Consider the following 17,198-nt stretch of genomic DNA (forward strand, 5'->3'; position numbering starts at 1 on the left):
ATAACAAATACGGCTTTAAATTATGCAACAATTAAAAAAAATACGTTCATAGAACTGTCAAGCAAATGAAACAGTGGGATGTCATGTTTTTCTATCCTTTTTTAGTTTAAACAATATAACAAATACGGCTTTAAATTATGCAACAATTTAAAAAATACGTTCATAGAACTGTCAAGCAAATGAAACAGTGGGATGTCATTTTTTTCCTCCTTTTTTAGTTTAAACAATATAACAAATACGGCTTTGAATTATGCAACAATTTTAAAAAATACGTTCATATAACTGTCAAGCAAATGAAATTTCATCTGCTTTGATAATGACTTTTTAATATGTGCAATAATCAACTAACCATTAAATATGGAAAATGTTGTCATACACTGATAATCATAATTCACATAATAGATATTACTTTTTTTATTACACCATTGCGACTTATTACACGTTTACAAAACCAAGATGAGGAAGTATATTCAAATTTTATACTTTTCCTAGAATAACTGTAGTGTTGTGTGCTCCACGAGTAGGTAGGTGATTAAGAGAAGGAAGTAAAAAGCGAAAATGTATAATTTGATAAAATAATGCAGATATGAAGGAATACTGGGAGATTTTTATTCCGAATTAGAATAGGGAATAGAGTGAGGTTAAACAAAAGTCTCAGTAGGTTGGAGATTGCTATTAAAATATTAAAAAAAAAAAACAGATATCAGTATGCTTAATCCTCATGTAAAACATGAAAATGGACAGCGAATGAAAACATAAATCTGGTGATAATAGACGAAGAGAAAAAGTAATATCCTTCAGTATTATTATTATTATTATTATTATTACTTGCTAAGGCACAGCCCCGCCTGGAAAAGCAGGATGCTATAAGCCCAGGGGCTCCAACAGGGAAAATAGCTCAGTGAGGAAAGGAAACAAGGAAAAACAAAATATTTAAGAAGAGCAACAATATTAAAATAAATATCACTTTATAAACTATAAAAACTTTAGCAAAACAAGAGGAAGAGAAATATGATATAAGATAGAACAGTGTGCCCGAGTGTACGCTCAAGCAAGAGAACTCTAACCCAAGACAGTGGAAGACCATGGTACAGAGGCTATGGCACTACCCAAGATTAGAGAACAATGGTTTGATTTTGGAGTGTCCATCTCCTAGAAGAGCTGCTTACCATAGCTAAAGAGTCTCCTCTACCCTTACAAAGAGGAAAGTGGCCACTGAACAATTACAGTGCAGTAAGAAGAATTGTTTGGTAATCTCAGTGTTGTCAGGTGTATGAGGACAGAGGAGAATATTTAACGAATAGGCCAGACTATTCGGTGTGGGAATGTGTAGACAAAGGGAAGATGAACCGTAACCAAATAGAATGATCCAATGTAGTACGGTCTGGCCAGTCAAAAGACCCCATAACTCTCTAGTGGTAGAATCTCAACGGGTGGCTGGTGCCCCGGCAGCGTAATAAATAAAATCTTCTATGCAGATCGTAATGCTATAGTAATTCGAATGGACTAGAACATGATAAATAAGCCGAGTAGTCAGAAGATATTTAATAACTCTGGAATTGAAAGGGTTTTATAGAGTAGACTGAAGCTGCAGGACTTTTGACAATCATCCAATATAGGGATACGATAAAAGATAATTATAAGATATAGCTAGATAAAGTTATTAGGTTGAATAAGAAAATCAGTAAGGATTTTTTTTAAGAAAGTTCAACGAAAAATAAGAAGGGTAAGAGTAAGAGGAATAATGACGATGAAAATGAAAATAAAGAAGACCAGATTGAAGGAAAATTAAGAAAGAGAACAGATAAATCAAAGGAAAAGTGACAGATGGTCATATGATAAAAATTAAATGCTAAAGAAAATACAAATAGAATAATGCAAACAGCAAATGAAATCAAAAGGAAAGGTTGAGTGAATATAGCAGGCTGGAACTTAAAAAAAAAAAAAAAAATGGCATGTGGACATGAGGCTAGTAGGCCTACTATGACTGCCATCATAAATAAAGAACGCTAATAAAAAAATATGCATATATTGAAAATAACTAAAACATAATGGCCGTATATAGATCGTTATAATTCTAATAGTTAGGCGTTCTCCATCATGAGGCTCAGAGCTACACAGTAGGCCTACTCTAAAAGTTTTATTCCAGTTGTGACCAAGTTGTGGAATGATCTTCCTAATCGGGTTGTTGAATCAGTAGAACTTTAAAAGTTTAAACTTGCAGCAAATGTTTTTATGTTGAACAGGTGGACATAAGTCCTTTTAAAGTTTATATATGAAATATCTGTTTTACTCCTTGTTATTTTAATATTTTATCTTAATTGTTCATTACTTCTTATACCATTCATCTATTTCCTTATTTCCTTTCCTCACTGGGCTATTTTTTCCCTTTTGGAGCCCTTGGGCTTATAGCATTTTGCTTTTCCAACTAGGATTGTAGCTTAGCTAGTAATAATAATGATAATACTCTTTATTGTAATTGGCAAAGTCATTGCCATATCTGATACTAGAATAAGCTGTTTAACCTTTATTAGAAACATCAGAATAAAATCCCTGGTATTCGTTGAACATATATATATATATATATATATATATATATATATATATATATATATATATATATATATATATATATATATATATATAAAATATTCCACAATGATAACTGATATAAAGTGATGAAAGGCATAAGCAACTGCTGTGGTACGGAAGAATTTAAGTTACTTGAAATTTAGTAATCGTGATTTTAGAACTAATCTTGAGAATAGTCTGATCGTATTATATCGGAATGATAATTTTTTAAGAGATTCTTTGTTGACTCCCATTAGGTTGATGTGAGTCAACATACCTCATTTTCCACAAAACATTGGACATTGACATATATTTTCTTTATGCTGTAAAAGTAATCATAGTGTAATCAACACGTCATTGAAACTTTTTAAATTATTCTCTTTGTTTTAAATAAACTATTGGTAAGATCAAAATTACCATCACGGTTAGCAGTAAGCTGTAAGAGCTAACGCTCTGACCTCTGTAGTAAATTGCCAAGCGTTGCCCCTGGCTGGTTTACTTTTTTCTTAATTTACTTCTTTTTTATCAGATCTGCCATGGGAGCAAAATTGTTGAGTGCATATGTTCTCAAATTTAGCTTTGAATCAATTCTTTTCCTACTTAGAGTGACATATCTCTAACATTTTTCTAAAAGGTGTTTTAAACGATTCGAAAACATATAGGCATAGTTATTCTAATTCATGACTTGAGGAAAATATAATGCGAGTCACCCTAAAATACAAGTTTTCTACGACTGATATAGAGATCAGGATCAGTAGAGTAGGCCTACTCTATCAATCCTGATAGCAATATTGCTGATTGATATAAAGATTATATTTGACCTCTACATAACAACATAAAAAAAAATATCCCATAGTTACATTTAAGAGGTGCATAAAACTTATTATGCAGTCATGGCTCTAAGGGAGTGTGGGTGAAAGAATGAGATCAATTAGCTAACCATGGTAGAGAATAGTTTAGAAAGTTGAGTATTAGTAACAATAATCTAAAGTGTGGTATTGCCACAGTCTTATTCATATAGAGGCTCATTTTCCTGTTATATGTCTTAAAGTTAGCATAGTACATTTACGATGAATTTTACATTCTCAACTAGTGAACTTGCAAAGGTTCACGCAACCAGCACGAGGTGTTCATGTGTGTAGCTGGTGGTAATTTTTTATACTCTCTCTCTCTCTCTCTCTCTCTCTCTCTCTCTCTCTCTCTCTCTCTCTCTCTCTCTCTCTCTCTCTCTCTCTCTCTCTCCGAATGTGTAGGCACACATATGATTCTGTTCACCATCTACTTTTAAAAAGAATTTATCTTGACAAAACCGCCGTCAATTCCTAGAATGTGTAGAGTTTAGATATTTCAAGATACGATTAAAATAACTAATTAAATCATATACTATACAATAAAAGAGCTCTTTTAGAAAAATAAAGTTTCTTTTATAGTACGATATATATACCTTGGTTCTTGTTATATTCTCTTTTTTTCTAGCTAATCTCTCGACAAAGAGAAAAATACGAGGTTTGACTACACTTGCTCCGCGAAAATAGGGTGATGCTCGTAAATACGATTCTATCATCCTCGTTTCTTGCAACAGAAATAACCGGTTTTATAAAGAACTGTGCAATCACATTTCCATTGCGTGCACAATTAAACATGCCAGGGAAGGAATTCGATGTAATCTGCTTGTGGAATGATTTCATTCAACTTGATTGTCCTTTGGTGGGGGGAAAAAAAAAAACAATTTTACTTTTTTTTAATCGCGTACATTACATGAGTCTTCAAGAATCACGAGAATTCCATTGCAAATAATAATAATAATAATAATAATAATAATAATAATAATAATAATAATAATAATAATAATAATAATTATCATTTTTATTATTATTATTATTATTATTATTATTATTATTATTATTATTATTATTATTATTATTATTATTATTATTATTATCTAAACTACAACCCTAGTTGGAAAAGCAGGATGCTATAAGCCCAAGGGCTCCAACAGGGGAAAATAGCCTAGTGAGGAAAAGAAACAAGGAAATAAACAAACTGCAAGAAAAGAAATAAATAATTAAGATAAAATATTCTAAGAAGTTATTAAAATCTATAATCAGACGATCTAATTCAGATTTTAATTAAGCGTTGTATGTGAATAATGATATTCCATAAAGGTTTACGATGTTTGCTAAACAATTTGTGTGAAAACAAACATTCTCTCTCTCTCTCTCTCTCTCTCTCTCTCTCTCTCTCTCTCTCTCTCTCTCTCTCTCTCTCTCTCTCTCTCTCTCCAAAACATTTTCATATCGTCAGCATTAATTACCGAATAAAGAGTCTTGAATATTGAATAAGTAACATAACTAAACTCCTTGAAGTTATTCTAAATGCCACAAGCTCCGGGCATAGGCCTACAGCTAACTGAAATAGATTACAAGGCTGACCAGATCATAAAAAACAGCCAATAATTTTAGTTGAGAATCACTATTAAATCACAAGAGATTGCCGTAACGTGTACAGCTTTCGGTATATACTGCCCTGCGTATGAGACAGAAATACGCTCTGGTTTCAAGGTCGTCTTTTAAAGAATGAGGAATAGAGTAAATAGAATGATATCGTCTAAACTGTCTTGACCTTTAGTTTTGCTAAGTAGGGACAATGACAGAATTTCTTTTCATGGGTGACCTAAACCTGGGGATTGGGGGTAAGGTCGGGAGACAAACTTGATTCTGAACAAGGTATTGAAACAAGAATGTGGCCATTCATAGCTAGGCCTATATTTTTGTTTGAGATCTAGAACAATTACAGTTTATTAAGGATTTTCTCTTAAGTTTAATTCGAATTAGTTATGGGGTATTGTGTTACCTTCTAATGCAAATATATGCAATATTACCCAGTTTTGCTTACCGCTGTTGCAATCCTGATTCCCCCCCTCCCCTCCCCCACCTATCCTATCCTCCTATACTGTAGCTGTAGGTTTATCAGTCAACTTGTAAGGGCGGTGCGGATTTAAGTCGCATTATTATTATTATTGTTAATATCCTTATTATTATTATTATTATTATTATTATTATTATTATTATTATTATTATTATTATTATTACTTTCTAAGCTACAGTCCAGCGAAGAAAGGAAACAAGGAAAAATCTAATATTTTAAGAACAGTAACATTAAAATAAATATCTCCTATATAAACTATAAAAACTTTAACAAAACAAGAGGGAGAAGAATAAGATAGAATAGTGTGCCCGAGTGTACCCTCAAGCAAGAGAACTCCAACCCTATGGTACAGAGGCTATGGCACTAGTGTGAAAGGGCCCTCAGGCACTGCCGTCTTGTATTGAGACGGCAGTGCCTCAGGGCTCCAATAGGTTTCCAAAATTCCACATGACTTGAATGCAAGTTTGAAACTATGTCAGGTAGAATCTTATGACAAATGTTGATGCTTCTCTAGAAGAATTAAGTCTGGCAAATCAGGAAGGAAAGATTCTGAAACATAACTCGATACAACAATACGTGTTCGCACATAATACTACGAAAACTGTTCTTTTTACCTTTTTATTCAACTGATAACAGAATTTCCTTTTTAGGATGCGAGTTTTCTATCTAGAAGCATGATTTGAGAGAGTACGTGACCCGTCAAAAAATGACGGCTAATTATTTAGATAAATATGCACACACACGCGTACGCGTAAACATATATATATATATATATATATATATATATATATATATATATATATATATATATATATATATATATACATATATATATATATATATATATATATATATATATATATATATATATATATATATATATATATATATATACAGTATATATAGCCAGGCACTTGCTGTCTATTATATAGTGAAATTACGTAGTATTTTCAATTTCAATCTCGAATCTAATTCGTAGTTTAAAATGTAGTTTTCCTATTTTGTTGTGCGTTTCTAACCTCCTTTGCTAACGGGTATCAATAGTTTTAACTATAAAGGTACATTTCCAAAGCAGACTTTAATGGGAGACCGCAGTGATAAAGCGGTGTTTACAAAGAGAACAGAAAATAGTAGTTAAATGGTTGTATCATAACCTAATTTTAGATAACCGGTCGGTATCTTATCTTGGACCTACTTCATAAACCATCTCTCCGATTGATAACGCCTGACCCACGGCGTAGATATACTGTACGGTTTGTTTATCTAGATTTCTAGACCGTGGCCTGACCTAGAGTGCCGTACCACTTCGGAAATCGTAAACTGAAAAAGAAATAAGAAATATTAGGAACTATAGTCCATTTCTTTTGGCGAGGCAGATTTGCACCGACTCGTAGGGGTGCACTTTTAGCTCGGAAAAGTTTACTGATCCCTGATTGGTTGGACAAGATAATTCTAACCAATCAGCGATCAGGAAACTTTTCCGAGCTAAAAGGGCACCACTGCGAGTCTGTGCAAATCTGCCTCGCTAAAAGACATGGACTATAGGTCTAAGTTTATTGCAACGACCTGGTCTCTGGAGACGTAAGATTTCGAAAATTGTTTATAAAACAATTATAATATAATATAGTCTTACGTTTGGCCAGTTACCCTTGCCTAAATCAGAATAGTTAATTCCAGACATGTTATCAGCATCTACCACTTAATATTCATCTTTTCATGATCTTGGAAGGAGTTGGATGTCAACACGAAAATGCATAATGCGATCGGGACCTCTTCCTACAATGCAGCGTGAATAAAACAATATCCTATCAGGAGTTCTTACAGCCTGACACTGTTCTGCATTGATCTCGGAAGAAAAACGTAGCCAATAACTTATAGGCCTATGTATGTATCTTTCTGTAATTAAATGTATTAATTGAAGTTTTATTATATGATTTCCCCGTTGGAGCCCTTGGGGTTACAGCATCCTGTTTTTCCAACCAGGATTGTAGCTTAGCTATTAATAATAATAATAATAATAATAATAATAATAATAATAATAATAATAATAATAATAATAATAATAATAGAAGAGATATCTCGGCCTAAGCTCTTATATCTTTGATCTCAGGAAATAGTGGATGGACCGGAGGTGGAAAGCATGAAGCGATCCATGGACCCATCAAATGTATATAAAGTACTGCAACACTTAGTCATTTACACACACATCTTCCTAATCGGTTAGTTGAATCAGTGGAACGTCAAAAGTTCAAACTCTCAGCAAATGTTTTTATGTTGAACAAGCGGTGCTATTATAGTATGCTATCTACCACCGACTTTGCTATATACCACCCCTTTCTGACTAAAGTATGATACCTACCATCAGTGAGGGTCGTTTTGCTGGCCGTCGTAAGTATAACCGTGGTCGATTGTTGGCTGGCGACCATCCCCCGAACTCTGAAGAGTTTGATGGTGAACTCGTTTGGATTGAAAAAATGGACTTGATTGGGGGACTTTTACGTTGAAAGAAGAGATAAGGAAACGTTGATCCCTATCATACATCGTGAGTGCCAATTTGGATCTGCAATCCATTCCGATGAATGGCCAGCATACACGTACTTATGAGCACAAAACCGTGAATCATCAACAAAATTATGTAGACCCAAATTCAGGAGCACATACTCAGTCTATTGAGCGATCATGACTGGATGTCAAGATTCGCATACTGAAAAAGAAGAGAGGAGTACCTCATCAGCATTTACAATTCCATTTAGATCATTACTGTTGGAAAGTTCTGAGAAAAGGCGACGATGTATTTCCCGCTTTCTTGAATGAAGTAAGATATGTTTACAAGCAGTAGTAGAGTAAATTTTTGATTGATTTTCTTTTTCATAGATTATTTTCTTTCAGTTTTGTAATATTTGATTTTTCATTTGAATAACTTGTAGCATTGTTGTATGATGAGCTTTGAATAATTTGTAATAAAAGTTTCCCTACAAACTGCTTATAATTATGCACCCATGTTGTCCTGCCAATAAATATTATCAAACTATCATTAAAGTCCAATGAGGATAACATACTGGTGGTAAGTAATCTGTTTCATAACCCTCATCAAACAGGAGGAATAACATTGACGGTAGATAACATACTTTGTGGTAGATACCATACTATAGTAGAAATTCGACGGTAGATAGCATACTATAATAGAAATTCGACGGTAGATAGCATACTATAATAGCACCGAACAAGCTTACATAAGTTCTTTTATAGTTTATATATCAAATATCTGTTTTAATGTTGTTAATGATTTTGAAATATTTTATTCTAATTTTCATTACTACTTATATCGTTTATTTATTTCCTTATTTCCTTTCCTCACTTGGCTATTTTTTCCTGTTGGAGCCCTTGGACTCATAGCATAGAATCTTGCTTTTCCAACTAGGGTTGTAGCTTAGATAGTAATATATATATATATATATATATATATATATATATATATATATATATATATATATATATATGTGTGTGTGTGTGTGTGTGTGTGTGTGTGTGTGTGTGCGTGTGTGTGTGTGTGTGTCACAGAGCGAAATGGTGGTGTTTCCGGAAAGATCATCATAGTAAAAAAAAAAAAAAATCATTCGCCTTCCCTACAAGGTTGCCGGCGAAAGTGCCAAGAGATTTTAAAGTTTACCTTGGGCAAAGGTCATAAACTCGACCAGTGAATTATACCCAACTGCTATTGTGGGCCCGAAATAGATATTGGATTAGCAATACTTCCTTGCGCTATTCAATATGTCCTTGTTTCTTTCTATATAAAGAAAAATGGAATATTAATCTTCTGAAAATTTCCGGGTAGGCCTATAACTTAGCCTACTTCTCGGTGGAGCGCTTTATAAGCTAAATTTATTAATACTGTGAAACGGTCGTATTTATGCAAACATGATAATATAAGGCTATGAAACTAACTTTTGGCAACAATTAAATAATTTTATTTCTTAGTAAACTATTTAAAAAATGACAGTCGATCATTTTTCTATAGCCATAGATATTAATTAAATAATAATATAATCACAGTTATTAACAAAATCTACATATCGAGCTTTACATTCGTCTATTGATTACATCAACTTAGAAATTACTTTGGATATGGACATATTTAATCGTTTCATAGGCCTATCAATCACACACAGATGATATAACAACACATTTAGCCATTCTTAGCCATGGATAACATTATTATTATTATTATTATTATTATTATTATTATTATTATTATTATTATTATTATTATTATTATTATACAGATTCGGTTATACGATTTTATTTCTATCAAGGTTAACTGTTCATGCTATTTTTCCCTGTTGGAGCCTTTGGGCTTATAGCATCTTGCTTTTCAACTGGGGTTGTAGCTTAGCAAGTAATAATGATAATAATAACAATAATATGGAATGTCTCTTGCTTGTGCTACTATACACTCGGGCATGTTATTCTATCTTATATATCTTCCTATTGTTTTTTTAAGTTTTCATAGTTTATATATGAAAGATCCAATTCAGTGTTGTTGCTATTCTTGAAATATTTTATTTTGATTATCCATTACTTTTCTTGTAGTTTATTTATTTCCTTGCTCCTTGTTGGAGCCCTTGGGCCTAGCATCCTGCTTTTCCAGCAAGGGTTGTAGCTGAAATAATAATAATAATAATAATAATAATAATAATAATAATAATAGGCTACTCTTATTGACATATGATGTAGATGCCCAACACACACACACACACACACACACACACACGTCGGGAAATAATCTCTTTGAAAGACAGTCATATATAGGTCTATAACATCATCCCAAAATGCCAAATTGTGATTTCTGAGGGGCCATTTCCAAAATGCTCTAAAATAAGAAGTGGAATGCACTCGGTATTAAAAAAAAAAAAAAAAGAAGTGAAATGAGAATCTTTCTCATATCTCTTGTACTTTGAACTTCAACATTATTAAGGTAGGCCTATATCTGGAGGTAACAGTAACATACTGTGATTACTTATCTACCTTTTTTATACTTTGGGCTTATAGGCCTAAGCTACCATTTATTAAACTAAGTCTATTTATGCCAAATGTCAGCAGTTCATGCATATCTAATGTGATATTGCCATTAAACAAATTTGTTGATATAATAGTATTTTTTCCTTTGAAATATGTTATGTAATGGAATACCTCAAAAGTTCAAAGTTGGAGCAAATGCTTTTTTGTTGACCAGGCGGACATGAGTCTTTTTTAGTTTATTTATGACATATTTGTTTTTTATGTTGTTAATAGTTTATATATGACATGTCTGTTTTGACGTTGTTACTTATTTTAGAATGATTTATTGTTAATTTGTTCTCTTCATTTATTTATTTCCTTATTTCCTTTCCTCACTGGGCTATTTTTCCCTATTGGAGCCCCTGGGCTTATAGCATCCTGCTTTTCCAACTAGGGTTGTAGCTTGGATAGTAATAATAATAATAATAATAATAATAATAATAATAATAATAGTATGTTGAAACATGGTTTATGTTGGACCATGAGGCTCTGGCTAAAGATAAGGTCGATGCCGTCGTCTGCTATAGCGATTGCGTATTGCGAATGTTTTCGCAGAAATACCAACCCATACATTTATCGTTAATGAATTTGGTGTCATAATAAGAAACACTCTATTATATGTGTTTAAAAATGTTGAAATATACGTAATAATCTTTACTATATGGTATATATTTCCAGTAATCTAACAAGTTCTCCGTCGATAAAAAAAAATGTCATGTCAAAAGTCATATCATTGGTTGCCTGGAGACCAAAATGTACTGTATTGACGTATGTTCTTAAAGCAATTTAAACCATTCTATTTGGAAGTCATAGTATTTTTTATAACTTATATAATTAATTTTATATAAATGCTTATAAAATGCGATTGCAATTAATGAGTAACTGACGTCTAGTGTTCAGTTATTTGTTGACAGTGATGTGATGAAGATGTGCGTTAGTCCGTAGCGTGTCGTGTAGTTTTTTTTTAGTGCCTATTTTTGCGGTTTTTCATGTGCTTTGTGATATTCTGTCCGAACATATGCCTATAAAGGACGGTGGAGATATATTGGAGGTAATATATTCCAAAAATTTAGCTTAATGTAGCGTCTGTACGAGTATTTTTGACTTCTTGATTTTTTATCTGCCGGCAGCTTATCACTAAATTCAGATAAAGGAAAATTGATTCAGCAAGTTTTTTTTTGTAATACAAATTGTATTTTGATTGAATATATAATATGTATGTTTGGGTATACGCCAAGATTGACTGTGCAGAATCATACGCTGATTGTAACCTTTCGATATGCTAAACAATTTAGTCTACTTTGTGGTAAATCGATTATGTATAATAATAATTCTTGTATTTTATAATAGTTTTAATTAGATATTTCCATTTGTTTTAGTAATTATTCCTTTTATTCTATCGTTACTTTGATGACCAGTTGTTCAAACGGTTTAGGTACTGTATTGATTTATTGGTCAAACCTCAAATTTAGAAATACCAAAGTTACTCGGTGGATCTAGTAACTTATGGATATTTCGATGTTGGATTTATTTACATTGTTTACTTTTCTTATATTCTGATGTCATGTTGAGTAAATATTTATTGTAACATAATATTCCTAATGAAAAAAGTAAGAAGTTTATGGTGTATCTAGTTACCTAAATGTATGTAATTTGAACTGTTCTGGTGCAAATTATTCTGTGAAACTCATATTTTTTTCAAATTTCAGACTTTAATATTCTAAAAGTTATGACAAATACCATATATTAAATAGGGCAGCTAACAAAAGAACAGTCATAACCTAACCTAACTACTTGCCAACCATGGGAGAGCTTTGTCCCGGCAAAACCCTTAGGCTAGACTACCTTACTCACCAGGGGGAGCTATGCCCCTGCAAACCCCTTATACTACCTTACCTATCAGGGTGAGCTATTCTTACTTGTTTACCTGTTTTGGGTTTAAATCCAACTCTCCACTGAAGGCGAGTGAACTACTTCTCGGTCGGGTCCATATTAATCATCTAACGAAACATTTTCATTATAACTTTTACAATTCTTTGATTGTAGCATCTTCCAAATCATATGATCTTGTGAAAAGTAATGTCTTTAGTTTCTTCTTAAATTCAATTGCTCCCTTTAGGTCCTTCATTTCAGTTGGCAGTTTATTATAATGTCTAGGCGCACAGTAGCTAAAAGCCCTTTCACCAAATTTACTATTTGTTCTTGGTTCAGATAGCCTATGTTTGTCACTCATGTGTCTTGTGTTAACATTTATTTCTAGTTCTAGTTTATTCAGGCATTCTTTTAGATATTCCCCAGCAAACTCCTTATACCACCTTATCCACCAGGGTGGAGCTATGCCCCTGCTAACCCCTTATACTACCTTACCTACCAGGGGAGCTATTTCCCAGCAAACTCCTTATACCACCTTATCCACCAGGGTGGAGCTATGCCCCAGCAAACCCCTTATACCACCTTACCCTTGGCTTACCCTAAATCTTAGTTTAGACCTAGTGTTCACTTCCCAACCGGCTTCACTCCCGTCAAGGTAACACTAAATCATATTTCGTAAATCATAATATCGTATTTCAGTTAAAGATAAACAATATTTCCTCCATAAAGGAAATAGATTTGACAAGTTTTAAGAAAGTTTGTCTGTCCCAGCCAACTGATTTACATACAAACCCCTAAATCAACATCAAAACAACCATGGGAAGGATATGGATACCTGAGTAATTTCTGGCATTAGCATATGACCTAGGCCTATATTGAATTTCCCAGAGGATTGTAATAGTACGCTAATGTAAATTTTTATATTAGAACAATATTGTTTATGGGTTAAAAAACATGAATAATGTGTGATGAAAGGTGTATTGAACATTTTTGTTAATGATTTCTGATGGAAATTCATAGTTTTTGAGTTATAGTAAGTCGACTTTCATAATTGTAGGGCTATGATTTTGCACTAGATATTGTCATCAATTACATTTGAAACACCTTAAAATATACTGTGCAGCAGTTTAACTATATGGTATTTAAATTACATTTTTTAAACTTTGGTGTTTCTGCCAGTCATCGTAATGAAATATGTCACCGTAATCAAAACAGAGTAATAGTAATGAAACACAGTCAAATCACCTGAGGTTTTGTTTGCCAGAACTTCAGGACGGATAGAAAACTTAATTTTCCATCCTGTGTTCTATGGCGTCATTCGTAGCAGTGTTCATCATATTGCAAATAAATCCTTACTGTTATTGAGCTAATGATTTATTGGCTTTTGCCTAGTTATATGCTCGCTTCGCTTGCGATTGAAAATTATTTCATTACTTCTATGTTCTGGCAAGTGGGACATGTTTTGCTACGCGCGTTAACCCCACGGGCTAGTATTTCGGCATCGATTATCAATTATACAAACTCAGAATTTGATTATCTCGGTTATTATTACCTAGTTATTCAACGTTATGGGTTTAAACTACAGTAATGAACTAACAGTGATTAATTGAAATACTGTATGCTGATTAAAATAGTTTTGGGAACGTTGTGGTAATGTAAAATAAAACCAGTCCTTTGTTCCTATGCATACCTACAAACTCTCATCCTTTGATTAGGGAGATTACTTCAGCGCGAGTTGGAATCGTTTGTTGAAAATAGATAATGAGCAGTTTTAGGACTGGCGAGGGAGCGGCACAAACCCCCTCCCCATTTCACAGTCAGTTCTCTTCAGTTTTGCTTTTACCACTGTGCTTTTTGCATGTGTGTGTGATTAGCGCTCTTCAAGCTGTTGATTCTTTTCCTTTTACTTGTGTTGTTGACAATGGAATGGAAAAAGGAAATTCATGTTTCTGTGGGGAAGGGCAGGCGCTGCAACTGTTTCATGTCAAATATGGATGTAGACCATTACTCCCTCTGTGCTTCATGTCGTGGCCATGTATGTACGCAGACATCCCCTTATGCCAAGTGTCATTCGTGGCCTCTGGTGCAGTAGTAGGTGTACACTCTGATGGGGAAGAAGTGCCCTAGTTCAGTTCCTTGTCAGGGTCTAACTGGGCAACCCCTTAAGAAAGCAATGGCAATGGTTGCTTCCTCTGCTTCCTCCAAAGGGAGTGAGTGTTCTGCTGCTGCCCCTTGATCAGTTCCCTGGGAGTACACCATAGGGGTCAGAGGACTTTGGGTCGTCATTGTTGTCTTTTTAGGTATTGTTGGTATGTTGGGAACTGCAAGTGTTCGTTGCTCCCCTGCAGAGGCAGGCTGAAGAGACTTCTGTTGTGTCCTTGCTGGTTGTTAATGATGAGTTTGACCTAATGAAGACCTGGGCTCCCTATGGTCTTTCAGGTAGGGTTTCTAGGGTTGCTTTGAGGATGCGGGTTAACAAGGCAGCCTCTCCCCTTGTACCCTCTGGCACCAGGTGTGGAGGAGGTGGTGGTGCCCACGGTGTCTGGAAATATGGGGTCTGATAAGTCTGGTTAGGTTATGAAAGGCGAAGGTAAGGCGCCCCTTCCCCTTTGTTCATTGCCCCGACAGTACTGGAGAGTCTGGGTTCTCTGTGTCCTCCCTCAGTGTTAGTGAGTGTGACTTCCCCTTCCCTGTCGTCAGTGTGTTGTGGTTTCTCTATATTGGGGAGCATCAGCGTCGATGGTTAATCCAACCTTGACCGCCCTGATTGCAGAGCTAGGGCTAGGTAGAGGAAGAAGCGTGCACTCTATTCCTCTTCCTCTCTTTCTTCCTCTGACTCCAATTCCGACTGGTCCTCTTACCAAAGGAAGAGGAAGTAATGGTTGAAGAAGTCTAGGAACGCCAGCCGTAGTTGCGGGGATAGGGGGACTACCTTTGTGGTTCCCTTGCCACTCCGGTCTAATCGGTTATCCCGGTAGCTAGGACTGGTCCAGTAGCCTTAGCTGGTTTGCCTACTTATTTTTTTCATTACAGACGGGACCTCTGCTGTCAGTCGGTTTCTGGGATGATGAATGAACTGTTGTGGCCTTCCTGGTCGTTGGATAGCGGCTCCCCCATCTGGCCCCATTCAATGCCGTACTAGAGGGGATGCGCTATCTAGTAGGCGGAAGGCTCATTTTCTTGTGGCTATGAGCATGTGGCCGTTGTTGCCCCTCCAGTTGATGCGCCTTATTTAGCCCCATTGCATTCTGTGATAGGAATTCTCCCGCGGCCCGGAGCTTGCCCCGGCCTTCGTCTGTGCCCAATTATGGGCATGGTTCTGTTTACTATCTGACTGTAAAAGGGGCAGGGGTCGACCAATTACAGTATGTGCATGGTTCTGAATACTATCCGACTGTAAAGGGGGCTCCCCGCCCCCTTTGCATGCTCGTTATCTAACTTTTAACAACCAATTCCAGCTCATGTTGAAACAATATTACTAATTAAAGGACTCAGATTTTTTATGGCTAGGCAAAATACAAATTACTTTAAAAATTTGTGATGTTATAAAGTGATATCACCATTATCATGTATAGATTGTAATTTTGTCTTCTTTTTTTTCCAGGAATTATAGTGGAATGCCGAAGTCCTCAAGTCGAGGAGGAAGGGTGAGTAGCCTTATGGTGGAGGGATGCAAATTTTCTAATTCATCATGATTGTATGTACATTTTATTTACTCTAATTGTTTTTACCCTTTGTGAAAGTGTGAGTAAACTTATGAATTGATGGTGACAGGACATTTGGCTTTCGTGTGAACCATTTTTGTTCCATCTACTTCCGTGAGGTAATCATGTTTTTCTCTGCAGCTGTGTCTTTATTTAATTACAGTTGAGAGGTATAGTACTGCACACTATTTTGAGATAATATTTATGCATTTGATTAACTTGAACTGTGATTAAGTGGTAGATGTATAGGTATGATTCTATCATCTACTCTTCGGGATTCCACTGAATCCTTTGAAGACCTGCCAAACTAATGGGATTTGGGTCTTAGCTGGTCAGTTGGATCATGAGTTTTTCCTTTAGATTTACAAATGTGTGTGAATAATCCTGTTTTTAAAGTTCCAGGAATTGGTTTTTGTATTTGTTGCTGCTTTTCAATAGAAAATTATGTACATGTGTACTAATGACAGGCTTTAGAAGTAATTTGCATTTGTTCTTACACGAATACAAACCGTAGCCCTTTGATAGGAATATGATTTCAGCAAAGCTGGAACTTGGCTGTTAAAATCTGTTACGAGGTATCGGTAGTAACTGGATGGTGGTGAGGAACCTCCACCACATCGCCAGAACACTAACTAGCCACTAACAAATTTGGCTGCAATTTATGCAGATTTATTAGTTGATATGATGTGGATCCCAATTCTTTGTGTTCTTTGTACAGAGGGCATGACTTTTCGCAGTTTAAAGGTTTAAAGGCCGCTCATGAATGGCTGAGGCAAAGGACAGTGACATTGCTCTAGCAAGTAGAACAATGCCCTAGTGACTGACCATATTACATATGAGCAGCGCTCAAGCCCACTCTCCACCCAAGCTAGGACCAGGGGGTGTCTATGCAAAGGCTGCTGATGACTCTGCAGGTAGACTTATAGCTCCCTCATATCCCCCATCCTTAGCTCACAAGGACAGTGAGGTTGCAGCGGCCAAAGGAAGTATTGAGTTTGAAGAGGACTTGAACCCCAGTCTGGTGATCACCAGGCAAGCACCTTACCAACAGGCCCCCTTTGATGA

Source organism: Palaemon carinicauda, chromosome 40, assembly GCF_036898095.1.
Source record: "Palaemon carinicauda isolate YSFRI2023 chromosome 40, ASM3689809v2, whole genome shotgun sequence".
Classification (NCBI taxonomy): Eukaryota; Metazoa; Arthropoda; class Malacostraca; order Decapoda; family Palaemonidae; genus Palaemon; species Palaemon carinicauda.